The sequence below is a fragment of the Vulpes vulpes genome, chromosome X (genome assembly GCF_048418805.1).
Source record: "Vulpes vulpes isolate BD-2025 chromosome X, VulVul3, whole genome shotgun sequence".
NCBI classification, from domain to species: Eukaryota; Metazoa; Chordata; class Mammalia; order Carnivora; family Canidae; genus Vulpes; species Vulpes vulpes.
The window spans coordinates 112940069-112963571 of NC_132796.1; the positions used below are offsets into that span (position 1 = coordinate 112940069).

Sequence of the window (23503 nt, forward strand, 5' to 3'; positions counted from 1 at the left end):
TATTGCCTTAAAATACTTTAATTATAATTATGATGATGATTATCTTTTGTAAAGCTGAAGACCTTACAAGTTATTTTGCACCAAGTTGCCATGAAGGAGTCCTGTCATATTCCCCGTCTGGAGTGGTTCAGCTCACTTGGTCTGTCCATGATTGATAATAAGATAGTATTTATAATTATTTGCTATGCCCACCCAATTCAGGTTTCTCTCCTAAAGTAGTATTTGAAGTTTATTGTTGTTTGGTTGTTATCCTTTGAGGTGATAATAAAGACAAGACATATTTGCTTTTTTGAGAAGTGTATCTGCTCCTGATCAAGAGAATAAGAGCGATCAGGATCAAGGTAAGGTATGGACTTCTGCTCTTCAACACCAAGCTCTCCACTCCTAAGCGTGGGCAAAATCCTAACCTAAATGGGTAAAGAAATGTTTCTATGTTAGTCCTGGATTAATTCCTCTACGTTTTATAATAGTTTTAAACCACTGTCTTTTGATATGTCAGTATCACTGATTAGTCCAAAAAGTCATTTTTTGTCTTTCTATCGTATGAAGCTTGCCTAATTTAACTCCCAGCAGAAAATTTATTTTAAAGGTCTGAGAAATTCCTCACTGCCATCCCAATGTACAAATGAATTTTCTTCCAATTCTGCAAAATATTTCATGAAGGTACCTCTGTCTAGATATGCCTTCCTATAAATCATCTTCTACTGCTGCAGTGAAGAAGTTTCATAGACCTTCCTTTCTTTTATCAGGGATGATAACATCTTCCAATTTGAAAGCTAAATGGAAGAGTAAACCTCTATTCTGAAATAATTTACACTATGATCACTTCCTATGTCATGATATCAGTAATCCATCCACCCCATATCCTACACCAAATAGCAGTAAATCTAACTCAAACTTTCCATGTACTCAGCTGATCATTTTTATTTTTTGTTTCTATACTTTTAGCCTTTTATGTTCAACTATATGTACATTATGCTGAAAATTCAACTGCATGTCCACTGCTTACCTTTTCAGATCTTGCGAACTAACAAAATTGAAATATTTACTCTATACTCTATTCAGCCCACTTTTCTGAATCTTTGCCTGTGATCAATTGTGTCATTCACCTCTATTCCTCTTCCGCATAATTTAATAGAGCCAGACAGATTTAGGCTTTAGCCCCAGGTTGATGACTTACATGGATATGTGACCTTGGAAAAATGGCCTAACTCCTATAAATTCAAGTTCTTCACGTGTAAAGTAAAAGTGATCGTTGGTAAACTGCCCCTATCCCCTGTAGAATTGTTATGAAGACTGAGCAAAATATCTATTACCCACTTAGCACAAACATCTGGGATATAGTAGACACTCATTAAATAGTAGTTAGTTGATGTTTTAGGGTGCTAATATATAGCATGCCTTCTTTCCATGTGCAGTAACTGAACCAATAACTGAAAGAGACCAAGGAATCAATAGGTGAACAACAAAGAAGCCCCTTAATACTAATAATACTAATACAGAAGGATGTGGCTTAGATGTTTGTGAACAACAGGCTTCCCAATACTCTACTCCAGAATTAGTCAGACTTACCCTGGCCAGTCCTAGGTAGCACTGAACAATCATAGGCTCATTCCTACAAGGGCATCATATAAAATTTATGGCATGGAAAAACAAGACATAATTTGCCCTCTTTATAATCAGCCTTACTACTAAAGGGAAACACTATATGTCACCTCAAAACATGCCTCTTTGACCTAAGCATTATCTTGAACTGGTTATTTTAAAAACAGGCAAAGAAAAAGCTCTTAAGTTACCTTTTTGTAAGGGAAATTTATATTTGTAAAAGAAATCTCCATTTGTAAGAGTGTCTCCTTCTCTGTCCTGAAGAGAATAGGATGACCCTAATCTCCAGAAACTCTTATTAATGGAGAAGGCCCCCAACTCAAATTTATATAACAACTTCACCATTGTCTGCTATGCTTTTCTTGGTTACCTCCCATTAACAAGCTTCTCCCAAAACCCCCAAATCTTATGCCTTTAGCTGAAAAGGTGTTTATGGTGATAGCTTGGACCATTTCAGAGTTATTCACTTTTCCTGGATCTCTCTCATGCATACAGGAGTTTACGTCTTATTAAACTTCTGTTTATTTCTCTGTTGCTAATCTGTCTTTTATTATAGGGGGTAACAGCCAAGAACCTAGAAAGATAGAGGGAACACTATTTTTCCTTCTCTACACCACCAACAAGGGTAAGGAGAGAAGGAAAAAATCTATACATGTCTTGTTCCTTATCCCAAAAACGCTTTTCCTCCAGGTTCCAGTTTCTATATGATCTCTTCACAAAATCCTTTCTGACATTTCTACTCAAATAATTTTTATCGTCTCTGAATCTTCCTTGGTCAGTATGTGTGCCTCTCTTAAAGTACATTCCATTAAAAAAAATAAAAAAATAAAAAAAATAAAGTACAGATCATATTATTCATGAAATGATCACTATTATTCATACCTATATTGTTTTCACTACTGTTCATCCAATTATGTAGCAATTGTTCCTTGATCACTCTCAAAGTATCAGGCAATGTGCAATGTGCTGTTGGGGAGATGGACAATGAGTTCTTTGATGGAATAATCTGTATCTGTTCTCTTCTTTGTAGCCCCTTGACTCTTACTATTTGCTCAATAAAATTTCATGGGATGAAAGAACAAATAGTTAAAGGTAAAAGTCACTATTTTCCTCAGTGCTGGAAGTCAAAATGAAAGCAACCAAATTATCCATTTGAAGTATCACTATTTGAAGTTAATAAGTACTCAATTTCTACATGAAGTATTTGAAATACTAGTGATTCTGCAGAATATGTTCACATACAAAATACAAAGTGTTAATAAACACAACTAAATTTCATTAACGTAAATTCATACACACAGCATTTGATGTAATAATTCCTAGTCAGGACCAGCTGGCATACAGCTGGATATCTTTTTATGTTTAAGAAGATACCAGTACCAAAGAGATGAGCAAGTCATTGGAAAAACTACTGCAGTATAGCTTGCAGACAAATCCAACAGTCTGAACAGTCTCACCATTCTCAACTTGCTGAACAAGTCTACAAGGTAACTGTTGAAATAAAAATCTTGCCCAATATTATAAAAATTTAAGATCTCATGCAATATAAAAGTACAATCCAAGTTCATTTATTTTCACAGTAAGATATAATCTCAACCATTCAGACTTTAGTGCACATATGATTTACCTAGTAGAAATTGTTTAAATGTCCTTTCCTGGGCTCCACCCCAAAGGGCTCTGATTGCTTTAGTTTGGGATAAATCCATAATATCTGGATTTCATTGACATGGAAATCCTTTCACAAGTGGTCATTTGACCATACAATACTTGAGAAACACTGTTATAGATTAAGATTCATTTTCAAAACATCTAGACAGATTTTCATATATTTTCTTCTAACCTTAAAATAGAACTCTGTTATATGTAGAGAAGAAAAATAATTTTCCCTTTACCTTTTTAGGATATTAGTTGAGATCTCCCTGTAATAAAGAGACACATTAACAGGACAGAAACAAACAGAAGTTTAATAACATGTATACCTTCTGTAAGCACGGGAGAGACCTAGCAAAACTGAATACCTCTCCCAATTGACCCAAGCCACCACCCTAAATACCATTTCCAGCTAAAGACAAAAGAAAGATCTGGGGGGTTGGTGGTGACAATTATGAGAGGCTAGCAGGCAAAGCAAAGTAAACAAAGGTAAGGTTGTTATGCAGATTTAAGTTGGGGGTCTTCTCCAGGATAAGATTTTTCTGGAGATTTAGAGACACCCCTCTATTCCTCTATTTCCTGTCTCCAGAAAGGGAGACACTCTTACGAACAGATTTAAATGTAAATGTCTCTTACAAAAGGGTATCTTCTGCTTAATCTTCAGAGTTTCTTCTATATTGGTTGTTTCTTAAAAATAATACTTTTGGGGTGGCAAATTTTATTCTGCTTCACATAGAACCCTTGAGGCAACTGATATGTAAATATACTATAAGGCAGGGCCTCTCAAACTTGATTATATATTGAAACTAAATTAGAATATTCAAAGTATATCAATAATTAGGCCCCTTGCCCCAAAATTCTGATGTAATTGATCTGGGGTATGTTTTGAGAATTACGATTTTGAAAAAATCTCAGGTGATTTGCATGTGAAACCGAGGTTAAGAATTCTTGATATAATCAATGTATTTCTCAAACTTTAATGTATATATCAAAACATTAGACACACTATTAAAATACAGACTCTTGGTTTGATATGACAGTTTAATCTTTCCAGAAACTAACCTTCCCAGTGATAACTATAAACTTTATAAAACATCAAAAAATGACAATAATAATATACTATCAGAGGATGATGAAGAGAAAAAAAGCAGATTATGGAGGGGAATCAAAACTTGAAGAAGCAACAGAGATCATGAGTTTTCTTTTTTAAATTTTTTTTTTCAATTTTGTCCCAAGAATGCATCACAGTACCAGATAACATATTAGAAGCAATTAAAACTCTGATAGAAACCCTATCATTTTTCTGGCTGGAGAAACTAAAATGAGGAGTCTGGGAAACCATGCCCAATCTCTGGAAAGCAAAAGGGGAACCCAAAAATCCTATATATAAAAATGCACATGTCTCAGATTAATCTCTGAACAATGCACATTCAAGACTGATTCAAAGCAGCACAAGGAAGGCTTGTGGAACTAAACTGATCAGCCCATAGGAAATGAGGTAGAGCTTAGTTTGAATCTAACCAGATTAACTGACACCAAAACCAAAATCATCAACCATCCTCAGGTAGTCTACACAACACAAAACTTATATTGTCTAGGATAAAACTGACAGTAACACACTGTAATAATAATCAGGAAAATGCAATTCTTTAATGAGGATAAAATAAGCATCAGAGGTGTACCCCAAAATGTTAGATATTAGAAATATCAGAGACAATTTTTAATGTAGCTATGATATCTATGTCCAATGAGATAAAGAAAAGAATAATCAAAATAAATACAAATAGGTGACAAAAGCACTGAAAAAAAATATTAAAGGAAGCAAATGGAAATTTTAGAATAGAATGCAATATCTGGAACAAATGTTGGACCCTGGCTCACGGGTGCCAACGTGTCCCGGTGGACGCCCCAGAGACTCAGACCCCAGACAGGCAGATGCAATTAGCAAGAGGGTTTATTGGACGTTTGCGCAAACGGGCTCTCTGCCTCAGAGGTGGCAGAGAGCCTCGATTAGCAATTACAGGCATCTTTTAAAGGCAAAAAGACCGCTTAAAGGCAAAGAAACTGGGGGAGTAGCATAGCATCCAGGTTATTGATTTCTCAACATGAACCTGTTCAGGGACATTTCAGTCAGGGAGTGGGGGGGAATGGTTTTCTTATCTCAGACAACCAGAATATTTTTTGTTGCTTAAATTCCAGGAAGGCGCAGGGATGGGCTGCCTCTGGATTAGGGCTGGTCCTACTCACGGGTGTGTGTGGGGGGGTTCTTCACAAAAATTTTACTGGAGGAGTTTGGTAACAGAATAACAGTGATGATGGAGGAATGGGCCAGAGTATTTGAAGATAGATTAATATAAATTATCCAATTTTAGGAATAGAGTTAAAAGAGATAAACAAGGAAATAAAACAGAGTCTCAGGGACCTGAAGATTCCCAGCTATCCCTGAGGATAGGCTAGGACAGTATTCCTACAATTATTAGAAAGAGAGAATGTGACATTAAAAATATTTATAGAAATAATGGCTGTAAATTTCCCAAATTTAGTGAAAGTCAAGTTTACAGAATCATAACCAGCAAACCTCAAACACAATAAATTCAAATTCCATACCTAGACACATTTTAAGTGACTGCTAAAATAAGAAGAGAAAAATTTGAAAAAAAGATACAAGAAAACAATACAGAAATCAATGATTCAAATGACTAAGAACTTCTCATGAGAAACAACAGAAGTCAGAAGAGAGTACAATAATATTTTTGAAGTGCTCTAAGGAGAAAAAAAGAAAAACTGTCAGTCCAGAATTCTACAGGAATAAAATTGCTTAAAAATCACCTAAAGGAAAACTAAAACAAGATGTTGTTAGCAGACCTATACTATATGAATGCTAAAGGAAATTCTGGTTGAAGAAAAATGACACCTGAAAAAATATGGAACTTCAAGAATAAATGAAGATTATTGGGAATGATAAATATCTAGGTGAAGGTAAAATGTTTATCTTAAATTCATTCAGATTCTTTAAAAATAACAATATTTTCCCATGATTTTTTTATATGTACCATATATGACTTCTATGACATAAGACATCAAGAATGGGGCACCTGGGTCGCTCAGTCAGTTAATCATATGACTCTTGATCTCAGCTCAGGTCTTGGTCTCAAGTCATGAGTTCAAGTCCCACATTGGGCTCCATGCCCAGCATGGGGCCTATTTAAAAAAAAAAAAGACTTGAAGAAGGAGGGGTAAAGAGTAATATTTGTAGGAAGTTCTGTATTTTATGTGAAATAGTACAATGTTAAACTCAAACTATGAGAGGTTAGAAATATATATATGGCAATTCCTAGAGCAACTAGTTAAAAAGAAATATATAAAGAAATATAACTAAAAAACAATAGATGAAATAAAACTGAATCCTAAATTACTTAGATCACCTGAAATTTGAGAGAAAAGAATGAAAAGAGGAAAACTAAAGAGATATGGCAAACATGAAAAAATAATAAATACAAATACAAAAATAATTTAATAATTTTGAGTGTTCCAATGAAAAGGCAGACACTGTTATAAAAGCAGAAAACAACTATATCTCACCTATAAGAGATGCATTTTAAATAGCCACAGATAAATTGAAAGTAAATGAGTAGAAAAACATACGCCATAGAAACAATAAGGATAAGAAGTCTAGATTGACTATATTATTGTCAAATAAAATAGTTAAACAGGCCTTATGACAAAGAGTGTTACAAGAAATAAAGAACTTTTCATAAGGGTAAAAGAAAAATTCATCAGGAAGACCTAAAAGTTATTTGCTATGAACCTACTAACACAATTATTCTCAAAATAGATAAAACAAAAATTGGAAGAATTACAAGAAGAAATAAACATTACCAGAAGTGTAATAGGAGATTTCAATATCTGTCTTTCAACAGTTGATAAAAATATTACACAGAAATTATCAATGCATATAAGATTTAACATTAGCAACCACTTAACCTAACTGCTATGTATACAACATTATACCTAACAAGTACAGAATATACATTCTTTTGTATTCACATTGTACATTCATCAAGAGGGACCATAAGTTGGCTCTAAAGCAAATATCAATAAATAGGATCAACACATTGCAGAGTATATTTTATGATGACAACAGAATTAAATTATCAATCCCAAATAATATTTAGGAAACCCAAATATTTTGAAATTAAACAACATACATCTAAATAATTATGAGTCAACCAAGAAATCACACGCAAAAAATAGAAAACATTTTGAGTTAAATTTTAACAAAAATAACACACCGAACTTTTTGGAATACAGTCAACGCTGTGCTCAGAGCAGATACTTAGAAACCTAAATGCTTTCAAAGAAGAAATATCTAAAATCAATTAAAGAATGTTCTATATTAAGAAACTAGTAAAAAAAAAAAAAAGAAAGAAAGAAAATAAACCTAAAACAAGTAGGAAGAAATTATAAAGAGCATAAATTAGCAAAATAGAAAATAGACAATGAGGAGATTTAATAAAACCAAAATCTGGTAGTTTAAAAAGATCTACAAAATTGACAAACCACATAGCTAGACTGATCAAGAAATAAAAAGAAAAAACACAAATAATGAATATCAGAAATAAGGTCACTATCACTTTAGATAATCACTATAGATCTTAAGAGATCAAAACTAAGACAAGGTAATATTATAAAAAAAATTATTCCAGAAAATAAAAATGTCAATGAACGCACCAATTATTTGAAAAATAAAAATTCAGAAAATGACTTTTAAGAATAAAATATCAATGTATTTAGTAAAGAAATATAATTTGTTATCAAAAGCTTAACACAAATTTCCAGACCCAGATAATTTCACTGGTGATTTCTACCCAACAAAATTCAAGGAAGAATTCTTACATAAAACTTTCTATTTTCAGAAAATGGAAAAGGATAAAAACCCAAACAATGTATCAAACCAGGACAAACCTGTCAGCAAAACCAGACAAAGACATTGTTTTTGACAAACCCATGACCATCATGAACATAGGCACAAATAAAATCCAATACATAAAAACATAATACAGTATGATTAAATGTATTTTATCCCGGCAGCCCGGGGGGCTCAGCGGTTTAGCGCCGCCTTCAGCCCAGGGTGTGATCCTGAAGACTCAGGATTTTTTTTTTTTTTTTTTTATTAAAGAATTGAATAGTAGTTATACTTTTCTTTTTTTTTAGTAGTTATGCTTTTTTTTTTTTTTTTTTTTTATTCATAGAGACACAGGCAGAGGGAGAAGCAGGCACCATGCAGGGAGCCCGATGTGGGACTCGAACCCGGGTCTCTAGGATCACGCCGTGGGCTGCAGACGGCGCTAAACCGCTGCGCCACCGGGGCTGCCCAAGATTCAGGATTGAGTCCCACGTCAGGCTCCCTGCATGGATCCTGCTTCTCCCTCTGCCTGTGTCTGACTCTTTCTCTCTCTCTCTCTCATGAATAAATAAATTTTTTTAAAATGTATTTTATCCTAATAATGCAAGATGAGCTTAACATTCAATAGTTACTCAATGTAAATTAATTATATATTACATAATACAGGAGAATAATATGATCTTGTTAATAGATGCACCCATTCATGATTTAAAACAAAACTCTCAGTAACATGAGGATGGGACTGAATTCAATAAATAATTTTAATGAAAAGCCAATAGCTAACATCTAACATCAAAATTAATGAAGAAAAATTGAATGATTTCTCTATAAAATTGGAATTGAGGCAAAGATATCCACTTTGCTACTTGTATTCATAGACAAGAAAAAAGCCATGAAGATCAGAAAAGAAGGAAGTCACGCCTTACTATAGATGATATAACTGTTAATGCAGAAAATTCCAAAGATGCTACAGTTTCAACTGCGAAAAATAATAAGTGAACTTGTCAAGATGGCAAACTAAATATTTATTTCTCTATATATCAGCAGTGAATATTTAGAAAGTACAGTTTCTAAAAAATAATTTACAATAGCACCAAAAAATAAAATACTTAGGAGTTACTCTAATAAAATGTGTCCACAAACTCTACAAAGAAAATTAAAACATTGCTGAAGGAATTTATAGAACTCCTTAATAAATAGGGAGATTATCTTCTTCATAAATAGGAAGGCTCAATGTTATAAAGATATCAATTCTTCCCAAGTTTACCTGTAGATTCAAAACAATCCCAATCAAAATTCTGGGAGCTTTTTTGTTTATTCTTTTTTGCAGAAATTGATAAGTTGATGCTAAGATTTATACAGAAATGTGAAGGACCTAGAAGAACTAAAAGTTTGTTTTTTTTTTTTTTAAGAAGAGGAACCAAGTTGGAAATTCCCCCTACTAATTTTAAGACTTATTATAAAACTCTGGTAATCAAAACAGTTTGGTATTTGGGAAATAAAAGATGTACACAAATGGAATAGAAGAGACAAACTAGAAAGAGACTTATACATACATGGCCAACTAATTTTTTACAAAGATATGAAGGCAATTCACTATACATAGCAAAGTCTTTACAACAAATGATGCTCAATCAGATGAATTTAAGGGAAAAAACTATTTCAATCCAACATCACACCAAACACAAAAGTTAACTTGAAGTTGTTCATAGACCTAAATGTAAAACCAACCACAAAATTTCTAGGAGAAAGCATACAGAAAAAATCTTTTGAATTTGAGTAGGCTGAGATTTCTTATATAGGACATTAAAAGTATAAGCCAAAAAGAGAAAACTTTGATAAATTGGACTCGATCAAACTGAACTTTCTGCTCATTGGAATATACTGTTGAACAAACAAACAAAACCCCTAAAGGTTACAGACTGAAAAAAAAAAGATTCAGGACATACATGTCAAACAAAGAACTATTATACAAAATATATCAAGAAATTTTATAATAATTAGAAGAAAAACAATGCAATAAAAAATAAGCAAAAGATTTAAAGAAATATTTCGTAAGAGAAGATCTATTAATGAAAAAAAGATATACAAATGAAAAGCACGGGAAAAGATGCTGAACAACATTAATCATCACTGACTTGTAGAGCAAAACCATAATGAGATACTGCTATATGAACCTTAGAACACCCAAATCAAAAAACAAAAACAAAACAAAACTGAAGACATTGAGTTTTGACGAAAATGTAGAGCAACTTCAATTCTCATACCCAAATGGTGGTAATGCGAAATAATACAACCACTTTACAAAACACGTACTTTGCACAAGATTCCCACAACCCTACCTCTAAGTATTTACCCAAAATAAATGAAAATGTATGTCCACACAAAAGTCTGTAGGTGAATATTTATAGTCACTTTATTCATGGTTGCCCCAAACTGGAATAATCTAAAAGATCCATCAAGTATTGAATGGACGAATCAATTATGATATATTCATACAATGGAATATATCTCAGCAATAACAAGACATGAATTACTGATGCACCCATCAACACAGAGGAATCTCAAATGGATTATGCTAAATGAAAAAAGCTGGATTCAAAATATACTATGTAGCTCCGTTTATATGATATTCTGGACAGGGTGAAACTAAAGGATAGAGCTGTGGTTTCTATGGATTTGGAGTAAGGAAAAAAAAAAGATTGACTAGAAAAAAACCCATCAGAACCTTTTCAGTTTGATAAAAATATCACATATTTTGTTTACATTTATCAAAGCTATACAAATTAAAAAGGTAAATTTAAATTCATGTCATTTATTCTACATGTAAATTACACTTCGAGAATCTGACCTTAAAAACATATATATCCAGTAATTCCATTCTAGGTATACATCTAAGAGAAATGAAAACATACATCCGCACAAAGGCTTGTTCAGAAATGTTCATGCCAGTTCTTGTGTGCAATAGCAAAAACCTGAAAACAATCCAAATGTCTATCAATGAGTAACTGTATAAATGAAATGAAGTATATAAATACGAAGAAATGCTACTCAGCAAAAGAAAAAAAAATAAGCTATTGTCGTAGAGGGGGTGGGGATGGCGCAAAAGGCACAAGGAAACTTTATAGGGTGACGGATATGTGTGCTCTCTTGATTATGGTGATGGTTTCATGGGTGTTTAGGTATGTTAATATTCATCAAATTTTACATTTTAAACATGCATAGTTTGTTGTGTATAAATCAATATCTTAATGGAATAAAGGAAAGATTGTTTCAGGATGTGTAGGATGAGGCTGAGATCCTGCATTTCTAACACATTCCTAAGCATCTGTCTTCCTGGTCTCCAGACAACACTTCGAGAAGCAAGACTATAAGAGATAAGGCAGCCAATCATTCATCTCTAGTCTCCAAGTGTTAGCTTTAATAATCCTAGAGGTTACAAACCGTAATCTTATCACTTTGTCTCTGATCACACAGAATTTCCTTAAAGATTAACAGTTTATGATTATGCCATCAGCTTAAGGACCTCTACAAAATAGCAATCATATTATGACTATTTCTTCCTTTGGGAGAGTAAAAACATTATTCTGCTGCTCAATGTCCATTATATTTAAAGGACTAAAGGACAGATTCCTTCTAGGTTTAAGGCACAGAAACAAATTTAATAACCCTCATAATGAAATGAAAGTTCTGATGTTCATCATTTTGGGGAAACTTCAGAAGCAATGCGTGTGTAGAATATTTTCATTTTCTTTCATCAGGATTTGGCTTTGCATGTATGCATGTATGTGTGTGCACACAAGTGTTGGGGTGTAGCGGGGGAAAGGGAAAGTGTATAAAAATCTCTCCCTTTGTTTTCACACAATTTCTTGATTTTCAAATTTATTTTATTAAAATCAGATAGTTTTTTAAATCCGTATTTTCATTGTGAAATGACTCATATTGTTTTTGGAAGTAAGGAAATAAGTAATGAAAAAATCATTAAAAAGGCATTAAGCTAGGTATCAGATGTTCCTCGCTTCATTTGAGTTAATTCCTCTTTCCTAGGCTGTCTAACTTTGAAGAGAGCCTTGGTTATCCTAATTTATCAAAAATCCAGTGGCCACTGACATTAACACGGTAAACTCTGCCATCATTTTATTATTCCAATCCCTGAATAGTCCCTAGGGGACTGTATTTCATATATATGTACATATACATGTATATATATATAAATACACATATATTTTATATATGCATATATATGACATATTTTATAAATAAATATATAATATAGTCTATTTGATAAATTGATATGCCCATTTTGACATTTATCATCTATAACAGGCAATTACTGATATAATCAGATATGATTATGTTTATCTAACTAAATTGATTTTATCTCAAGGACCCATTATCCTTGATAGCAGAAAACTGTATGTAGGATTCCAGGTAAATTCAATCACTTCAGGGTTTTCTCGGTAATTTTAGTATACATAATGGCCATAATTCAGGGTTGCCTGGAAATCCATTAGACTTGTCCCTCTTCAAGGCAACAGGATATAGATCATAACTGAAGTCCCCTTAACTTTAAGGTCCTCAAACTTTTGGGGAAGTTCTATTAGTACTTATCTTAGAACTAAACCCAAAGGACTAAGGCATATCTTGGGGTCTCTTCCCAGAGAGATCTCATCTCTCTTCCTTTCCCAAAAATACTGCTCTTCCTCCAGCTGGGAAGATCCTATCTGTTCTAATCTAGGTGGGAATAATTATTTTTGATCAATCAGTGGCATTGCTATATCCTGAAAGACATTCTTCTATACCAACTTTTAAAGCCAGAACCTCAATTCTTGCTGCTGAGAGGTCCCAGGATATAGCAACTGAAAAGTCTTTCCTTTAAAAGACTTATATCTTATACAGTGGAATATTACCCAACCATTAGAAAGGACGAATAACCACCATTTGCTTCAACGTGGATGGAACTGGAAGGTATTATGCTGAGTGAAGTAAGTCAATTGGAGAAGGACAATCATTATATGGTTTCACTTATACAGGAAATATAAAAAATAATGAAAGGGATTATAAGCGAAAGGAGGCAAAATGAGTGGGAAAAATTAGAGAGGGTGACAAAACACAAGAGACTCCTAACTCTGGGAAACAAACAAGGGATAGTGGAAGGGGAGTTGTGGGGGGGATGGGGTGCCCCCCGCAGTGCTTGTCACCCAGTCACCCCATCCTCCCCACTCACCTCCCCAATTAATGAATAAATATTAAGAAATTCCTATTTAGGTACTTGATGGGATGAGCACTGGGTATTATACTATATGTTGGCAAATCGAACTTCAATAAAAAAATATATATAAAAAAAATTTTAAAAAATAAAAGTTATATCTTCCAGAGACTTCAAGAGTTTATTTGGAAATCACAGGATGAGCACTGCCTGTCTTTTTTTCTTAGGAATTCTTAGGATACAGCTCTCATCTCTACCATTAAAAAATCTACTATGGAACAAAAAAGTCAACTAGGACGATTGTGAAGAGTAGTCAAAACTTGGAGAAGTGACCTGTATGGAGATCAACACCCCTGTCTCTGTTGCTCTTCTCCCCCTCCCCTCTCTCTTTCCTACTGTACCCCTCTCCCCTCATCCCCTCAACTTCGCCCTGAGGACAGGCCTTATTCATGGTGCAAATGCAGGCCTAGCAACTGGATCAGCAGCAGAAACCACACTGACTTTCTAGAGAAATTGAGGAAAGGAGTGCCAGCAGGGTAATAAGCAAGGGAGAAATACAGAAAAGAGGACCAGAAAAAAACAGACCCCTCTTCGTGGGCATGAAACCACAGAGGCCTCCACATCGATCCTAAACTGTGTGCATAGTACAAACCCAAAGCAGTGTAGTAAAGGCTAAGAAAACTGAAATTATATTTGAATTAGTCATAAAAGTCTCTGCCTAAAACCTGAAGCAAACATCATCAACAGAAAGGATTTTTATAACTGAATAACAGGAAAACGAACATCTCCATAAAAATGGCAAAGTATTTAAACAGGCCCTTCACAAAAGATATACAAATGCTTAATGAACACATGAAAAAATGCTAAATATCATTAATTATCATGGAAATACAAAATAAACAACAATATATCACTACATAACTATAATGGATAGAGTTAAAACGACAGAAAATACTAAGTGTTGGTGATGGTGAAACAGCAGGAACTCTCATACACTGCTGATAAAATCACTCTGCAAAACCAGTTTCAGTTTATTTTTTTATACAGTTGAACATACATCTACCATGTGGCCTTACTATGCTGCTTCAAGGTATTTAACAAAGAAAACTGAGAACACATGACCATACAAAGACTATGCATGAATGTTCATACCAGCATTATTTTTCTAGACCTAAAACTAGAAAAAAAAAAAACAAACAACCAATATCCATCAAGAGATGAAGAAGAGATAAACTATGGCATGTCCAGGCAGTAGAATACTGCTCAGCCATAAAAAGGAGTAATCTATGGATTCATACAACAATTTGAATGAATCTCAAATTAATATGCTGAGCCAGAGAAATCAGATAAAAATATATATATATTTGATTGTGCCTTTTACAAAATATTCTAGAAAGTACAAATTAATCTATAGTGATATAAAGCAGGTCTTGTGTTTGCCCTGAGTTGAGTATGGGGGACGGGTGATGAAACTATGTATTATCTAGATTGCTATGACTATTTCATGGTTGAACACATATGAAATTGCACACATTAAATATGCACAATTTGTTGTCAATTATACCTCAATAAAATTGTAAAAAAAAACAGCAAATGCACACATTTAGGTATACACATACAAATATACTATTCAGAATACATAAAACATTTGACATTTCTTTCTTTTTCTAAGATTTTATTTATTTATGAGAAACACACACACACAGAGAGGCAGAGACATAGGCAGAGGGAGAAGCAGCCTCTCCACAAGGAGCCAGATGTGGGACTCGATCCCGGATTCCGAGATCAGGATCTGAGCCAAAGACAGATGCTCAACCACTGAGCCATCCAGCGTCCCCTTGACATTCCACACTGATTATTATGCACTATGGTTAAGGGCGGGGTCTCTAGAATTATTTGCGCTAAATGAGAAATCCAACTACTTATTAGCTATGTGGCAGGGAGCAAGGTAATTACCGGCTCAGGTTAACTGTTTATGGAATAGGAATAAAAATGTTACCCACAAAAAGTAAACTACTAGTTTTAATTGGATTTAATCTAAAAATCACTTTCCTTAATATGACTTACAAAGACCTGCATGGCCTTTCCTCTTCCTGTATTTTCAGCTTCATTTATCACCAGTCCACATTTTACTCCAGACACATGCCATATTCTTTTGTCCTTCTGTGCACTAGCACGTGCTATAAGTGCCTTATCTAAAACACTCGGGACCAGTTACTGCGCAGAAGTCAGAGAGTAGATTTTTGTAAGTAACACAGAGCATATATTACATATTATCTAATACCCTACTGGGGTTTGGAGAAGCAATCTCTAATCAAACACACTGATGTTTAGGTTTAAAATCATAAACCATATTTAAATATTTACCCATCAGACAAATAGACCATAAAAAGCTTCTCATGTGTGCCAATAGGCTTTAGCCGTTACGTATGTTGGGATCGGTTCAAGTTCTGCTGATAAGTTTCTCAAATATATCTTCATGGTTTTGACCATTTCACAATACCTAATACAAGATTGTCCACCTATCTTTCTTTCACGTCGAGTTCCTTGCCCCATAGGCCTTCTCTCACTTCATATTCTCTATCTAGTCTGGCTCAGCCATGACCAAATTTTTGGTACAACCTATGTACATAGGATCCTAATTTTTTACTTCTAGCCTGAAATTCACTCTGTATATAAGTGTTTACTTGGCATTTCTACACAGAAGTCTCATAGATAGTCCAACTCTTCATATTCAAAGCTAAACTCTTGATTTCCTCTGCCCATCCTGCTCCTCTTCCCATCTTCCTCATCTTAACCCTTGAAACCTCCATTTGTCCAGGTGCTCAAACCAAAATGTCATAGCATCCTTGATTTCCTTAGTGGTCTGATCTGAAAATGTGCGTGATATCCTTGATTTTTCAAGTCTTCTTCCAAGCCATTATTCACATAATGGTCAGAGTGACCTTTCTAAAACAATTTGAATTCTATCATTTCTTGGCTTAAAACCCTTCAATAAGTGTTCTAGTGCCTGCTGTCCTCTCAGCTCCCAATTTGCCTTCTAGTCATGATTGTCAAGGCCACTGGCTTTCTTTCTTTTTTTCTCTTCCCCACTTGACTAACTCCTCTTCTTCCTTCATATGTCACCCTAATGCTCACTTCCTTAGGAAACTTTTCCTGACATCCCAGTACAAATCAGGACTGTGATATAGATAGACCCGCCAATGCTTTCTCCTAGAATGCACATATATGTCATAGCAAATAGTTCAAACAGTAAGATACCAAAAATAGTTTTAGTGGTATTTTTTAGAGAACCATTTTAGTGATAAAAATCACACTTTTATTCTATTTTCAGAAAATTCAGAAGAGAACACTTCAATTCCTTAGCAACTTCAGATTTCCCTCTAAAAATGTCGAGATATGCAACTGGGAAGAGATTAAAGTTTTAGTAGAAGAAACTAATGGATAAAACATTAATAGATGACACGTGAAAAAGAAAAGGAAGGGGGAACGCCTGGGAAATCTAAGCAGGTTACTCTACTGCTTGTTGACTCTTCTCTGAGAATAAAGACCATTGTATAGTCTCAGAAAGCAGTTTAAATCCATGCTTGACACTATTTTTGTGCCCCTCTCCCAAAGGTCTAACCTCGGGGCACTTGGGTGGCTCAGTCAGTTAAGCGTGTCTGCCTTGGGTTCAGATCATGATCTCAGGGTCCTGGAGTTGAGTTCTTCATCAGGCTCCCTGCTTAGCAGGGGGTCTATTTGAAGATTCTCTCTCCCTCTCCCTCTGCCCTGCCCTCCTGCCTGCTCATGACTGCTCGCTCTCTCTCTAAAATAAATAAATAAAATCTTAAAAAAAGATTTAACCCATTTGTACCTTACTTTCTTCATGTTTAAATGGATGGTTGCCATCCATCTGATCTATTTCGCAAAGTTATTCTGAGAACCAAAAAGGATAACAAATACAAATGGATTCCTAATTGTAAATTGTAGCAAATTGTGAATTAATCCAGTGACTCAGAGTGAGGACATCATAATTATAAGAGCTAACATTAAATATTCCAAATATCTATCTCTGGGGCAAGAACATTGCTAAATTTATGCTTATTCTCAGTACGTTTTGTATATAAGGTGTCAGTAAAGTCTGAAATGCCTCTCCCACTTCTGCTCTGTATCTGAGAGCCTGTCCCCACTTCCTTGCCTTTCTCCTAGGATGGTCAGTATTTGCACATCATAAATGATTCCAGAAGGACACCTGGGTGGCACAGTCAGTTGAGCATCTGCCTTCCGCCCAGGTCATGATCCCAGGGTCGTGGGATTGAGTCCCACATCCCTACATCAGGTTCTCTGCCTAGTGGGGAGTCTGCTTCTCCCTCTGCCCTTCCCCTGCCTGTGATCTCTCTCTCTTTCTCTCTCTCTCTCTCTCTCTCTCTCTCAAATAAATAGATAAAAATCTTTTAAAAAGTAAAATAAATGATTCCAGAAGAAAGAGCAAAGCTTACCATTTCTTATGTAGTGCCGAAACATGTTAAGCATGCTTTTTGTGGTTGTTTTTCATAGAATTGTGATAGGATGCTATATAGTTTTCTATTGCTGCTGTAACAAATTAACTTAAAACAACATCCAGTTATTAAATGACAGTTCTATAGGATGGAAGTTCAACTTGGGTCTCACTGAGCTAAAATTGCAACGTCAGCAGATCTGCGTTTCCTACTAGGGAAACGGGGCTTGAGAAGATTCTGCTTCTACGTGCATTGGGTCTGTTGGGAGAATTCGGTTCCTTGTATTGTGCTTATAAAATTTTGGTTCCTGGCTCAATGCGGGCTGTTGGCTGGAGGTTGTTCTCAGCTTCTGAAGAGCAATCACATTCCCTGGCTTGTGACCCTCTTCTATCACCTACAAAGTAAGTCCTCATATTTAAAATCTCTCTGACTTTTCTTTCTGCCCCAGCTCTTGTGTCTCCAGTGAGAGAAAGTTCTTTGCATATAAGAGCTCATGTAAGTGAACTCTCATGGATTTTCTACATAATCTCCCTATCTTAAAGTCTGTAACCTTAATTATACCTAGTAATTAAACCATACATATATGTGACTCCTATATATGAATTCCTTTTGTCATGTAAATTAACATATTTACAGGTTCCAGGGATTACAGCGTGGAAGTATTTGGAGAGCAATTATTTTGTCTACCACACAGTTTCTGTATTATATGCTTATGAATTTTTCCTACCAAATGAGACATTATTGGAAGCAAGAGTACATATATATTTGAATAGATACGTTGATATTGCATGGATGATGCTGACAGCAAATACTCAGCTCTTTGATTTATTAAGTCCATGCCAATGGCCTGTATGTGTGCGTGGAGACAGAAAAGAGAAAGCATTAAAGATTTGGTCAGTTCTCCTGGAAAATGGAATGAGTCTATTTTTTATTATTTTGTGATTAGTTGTAAGTTCCTAAAGTTTGTATTCAAATAAGCAAGGCAAAAGGATATTTAGTTTTAAACTTCCATATATAATAGAAAAGAAACAGAGGACTTCTCAGCTCTTTTGATTCAAGAATAACTTTTAGGAATTACTTTGTGTGTACAAGTCACAATTTGTGAAAGAAGCTAAAGGAAACAGGAAATAAAGAGATAGGCACTTTGATGACATAAAAGGAACAGAGCTCAAGGAATGCACCTTTGAAGAGAAGTTCCTCAGGCCTGATATCTAGAACTTGTAATATTTATTAGCAACAATAAAATTGCTCGCTTGGAGCCCAAGTTAATATGGTTAATCCATCTGATCAGACTATAAACTCCAAGATTGTGTGCACATTCACAGCAGGGCTCATGTAATGGGGAAACAGCAAAGAAAAATAAAAGTATATATCCTGTAAATGATAAAATAGGACAATTGAATGTGCCTAATCTGTATTATGAGATAGAAAACTCAAGAGAAAAGATACCTTGCAGGGATCCCTGGGTGGCGCAGCGGTTTGGCACCTGCCTTTGGCCCAGGGTGTGATCCTGAAGACCCAGGATTAAATTCCATGTCGGGCTCCCGGTGCATGGAGCCTGCTTCTCCCTCTGCCTGTGTCTCTGCCTCTCTCTCTCTCTCTCTCTGTGACTATCATAAATAAATAAAAATTTAGAAAAAAAAAGATACTTTGCAGAATTCAAAGAAGGGAGAATATTTCTACAGAAGTATTAGGAAATAAATTTTGCATGATTGGTAGTTTTGAAAAATGTATATTATGGAGCCCCTTGTTACTTACTTTGACTTTGGAGTTAAAAGTTTACACCCAACAAAATAGTCTGTCCGTGTGTATTTAGACTTTTAATGTCCTTAAGAGAAATTCTCTGGTTTTCATTTATTCTTAAATCAAGATATTTCATCTATAAGAATAACATTTATATTCTATTGAACTGTTCATGTATCCAATTTTTATCATGTCATTTTAAAAAGTGATGAATTTTTTATGTATGATTCCATTAAAAAAAACATATCTATAGGAATAGAGAGGAGAAAATGAAAACATGGATTTAAAGAATGACCTTGCCTGAAAGTCTTCTACACCTTTCTTGGTACTATATATTTGTTGAGAAAATAACCCTTTTTATCAGACCTTTCAAATTTATTAGCCTAGAATAGTACATACTTATTATCATTTTTTTAATTTGTGGCGACAATACTGACCTTTAAAAATAATGAACCTTATATATCTTTACTCTTTCATTTTTACTGCATCTTTAAACCTATCCATCCATTCATCTTTCATCGCAATTTTCAAACCCAGATCCCCTTATTTAGTGATCTCACAATTTTCTTCTATTGGTAATTAATGAATTGCTCTGGTATCTTTTTCAAATCTTACTTTCTGCTATCCTTTAAGTTTCTTTTATTTCCTAGCTTCTTGAATTGAATGCTTAATTTATTTTCAAGTCTTCTTGCATGAAAACATTTAAAGCTATTGATTCTTCTCTAACTACAGAATTTGTCACATTCTCTATGGTTTAAATTGCAGTGTAATTAATTCCTGTGGTTTCCTATAGAGTCAAACATTAAAGTTTGGGTTACTCCTTTATCCCAAGAGTTATTTAAAAAGGGTTTCAAAATTTCCAAGTGGTTTTGTTTTATATTTGCTGAGTTTTTATTTGAAACTCCGTTGCTAGTTGCATCTTCTCTATGGGTTCTGTATGATTTGTGTCAATAGTATTTCTTTATGTTTTGTCCTGTTGCTGCTATGGGAAAGAGAATCTATCCTTCTGCATTTTCTGAATAGTTACCATCAGCGTGTAGACAAGCTCTTGGTTTTTATATATTAACTTTGTGATCAACCAACATACTAAATTTTCTCTTTGTCTAGTAGTTTTTAGTTGATTAATATTTTGGATTATTTAGTATATATTCCCATTATCTGCACATGATACTTATTTTCTGTTCTCTTTTCTAATGTTTACTTGTTATTTCATCCTCTTGTCTATTTGCTATTTGCATTGACTAATAATACTTTTAGAACTTTCAGGAAAACTACATAGCATCGTTGCCTCATTTCTGATTTCAATGAGAATGTTCTGAATATCTCAGAGATGAATGTGTTAAGGAAGCATCTATCTATTCCTATGTCACCAACAATGAAACATATCTGAATTGACCTATTAATATGGTGAATTACATAAATATATTAATACTTTCCCAGTGTTAAATAATCCCCACATTCTGAGTAAATCTTGTTTAGCTGTGGTAAATTAATCTTTTAATGCACCACTGGATTCTCTTACTAATATTTTATTTGGGATTTATATATTAAAATCTTCGGGGATTTTCTTTCTTGTCTGCTATTTTTGAGTCTCAGCCTCTTGCCAATTTCCTAAAATGAAATCAGCAGCTCTCATTCTCTTTCTATGTTTTGGAACAGTTTAAGTAGTATCAAAACTATCAGGCCTTGGGGATCCCTGAGTGGCTCAGCGGTTTAGGACCTGCCTTCGGCCTGGGGTGTGATCCTAGAGTCCCGGAATCAAGTCCCAGGTCGGGCTCCCTGCATGGAGCCTGTTTCTCCCTCTGCCTGTGTTTCTGCTCCCCTCTCTCTCTCGCTCTCTCTTTCTATGTGTCTCTCATGAATAAATAAATAAAATCTTTAAAAAAACTACTAGGTCTTTACATATTTGAAATAATTCACTATGAAATTAACTTGACCAGGGAATAAATTTAAGGGAAAGGAGATAGCTATTGAGATAGATTCTGTCTCCGATTTTATGAAACCCTTCCCAATATTTTGGGCCTAGCTAAGAAGAAAATAGAAAATTTTATCATCTTAGTGATTTATTATTTTATAAAATTATTATTTGTCAAATTTAATATTTGCCAGATCTGAGGGCTTCTTTTCCACTGAACGTAGGAGGTAACAATCAGAATCAAATATATGGAGAAACGAGGCTGGAGCTGCGGGCCCTTTTTCTGCCCATGATGTCTCAGATTCATTCTTAAGGAACTGAGAACTTAATCTTCCAAAATGTCAAAAAGACCATCTTATGCCCCACCTCCCACCCCAGCTCCTGCAACACAAATGCCCAGCACACCAGGGTTTGTGGGATACAATCCATACAGTCATCTCGCCTACAACAACTACAGGCTGGGAGGGAACCCGGGCACCAACAGCAGGGTCACGGCATCCTCTGGTATTACGATTCCAAAACCCCCAAAGCCACCAGATAAGCTGCTGATGCCCTACATGAGGTACAACAGAAAGGTCTGGGACCAAGTACAAGCTTCCAACCCTGACCTAAAGTTGTGGGAGATTGACAAGATTATTGTTGGCATGTGGCAAGATCTCACTGATGAAGAAAAACAAGAATATTTAAACGAATATGAAGCAGAAAAGATAGAGTACAATGAATCTCTGAAGGCCTATCCTAACCCCCCCTCATACCTTGCTTACATAAATGCGAAAAGTCGTGCAGAAGCTGATTTAGAGGAAGAAAGTCGACAGAGACAGTCTCGCATGGAGAAGGGAGAACCTTACCTGAGCATTCAGCCTGCTGAAGATCCAGATGATTATGATGATGGCTTTTCAATGAAGCCTACAGCCACCACACGTTTCCAGAGAAACCACCGCCTCATCAGTGAAATCCTTGGAGTGTGGTGCCAGACGTTCGGTCGGTTGTCACACCAGCTAGAATGCAGGTCCTCAAACGACAGGCCCAGTCCTTAATGGTTCGTCAGCGAAAACTAGAAGCTGAACTTCTTCAGATAGAGGAGTGACACCAGGAAAAGATGAGGAAGTTTCTAGAAAGCACAGATTCATTTAACAATGAACTTAAAAGGTTGTGCGGTTTGAAAGTAGAAGTGGATATGGAAAAGATTGCCGCTGAAGTTGCACAAGCAGAAGAGCAGGCTCGCAAAAGGCAAGAGGAGAGGGAGAGAGAAGCAGCAGAGCAAGCTGACTAGCAGCATGGTTCCCGAGCAAGAGCCAGCAAGAGCCAGCTGCTAGTAAGACCCAGGAGAAGAAGGACGAGGAAAGCATCCCTATGGAGACAGAGGAGACACACCTTGAAGAAGCAGTGGAAAGCCAACAGAACGGTGAAGAAGGCACGTCTACTCCTCTGAGGACAAGGAGAGTGGGCAGGAGGGGGTGGACAGTATGACCGAGGAAGGGACCAGTGATAGTAACACTGGCTCAGAGAGCAACAGTGCAACCGTGGAGGAGCCACCCACAGACCCCACACCAGAAGAGGAGAAGAAAGAATAAATGTTGCCTTGTTTTATGTGTTCTAAATACTTTTTTAAATGAAAAAAATGTTTCTTGAGTTTCAATGATGAACAAAAAGAATCAAATATATATAATTAAAAATGTATTCATTTAACAAATATTTTTTTTTCAGTACTTACTAGACATTGTGCTATATGGTAGAGACAAAGTGATTAGATATGACCATTGTCCTCATGAAGGTTAGAGGCTAGTAGAGGAGACAGCCATTTAACAAATATCTACACAAACAGAAATTACCAGTTGCTAGAAATGTGAATGGAACATTCTTATCTTATATAAGATAAGAACATTCTTATCTCAAGGAGAATCCTGGATTTGCGAGGTAAGTTTAGGATTGGTTAGTCAGGCTATTCCTAGGTGAGGAAGTGACACTGAAGTTGAGATTTACAATTGAGAGTT

The 23503-nt window shown here is 35.2% G+C and overlaps 1 pseudogene; it reads left to right on the forward strand.

Annotated features, from left to right (window-relative positions):
• The first annotated feature begins 21766 nt into the window (after positions 1-21766).
• LOC112927691 (SWI/SNF-related matrix-associated actin-dependent regulator of chromatin subfamily E member 1 pseudogene) lies at positions 21767-23124 on the forward strand (annotated as a pseudogene).
• Positions 23125-23503: the final 379 nt, after the last annotated feature.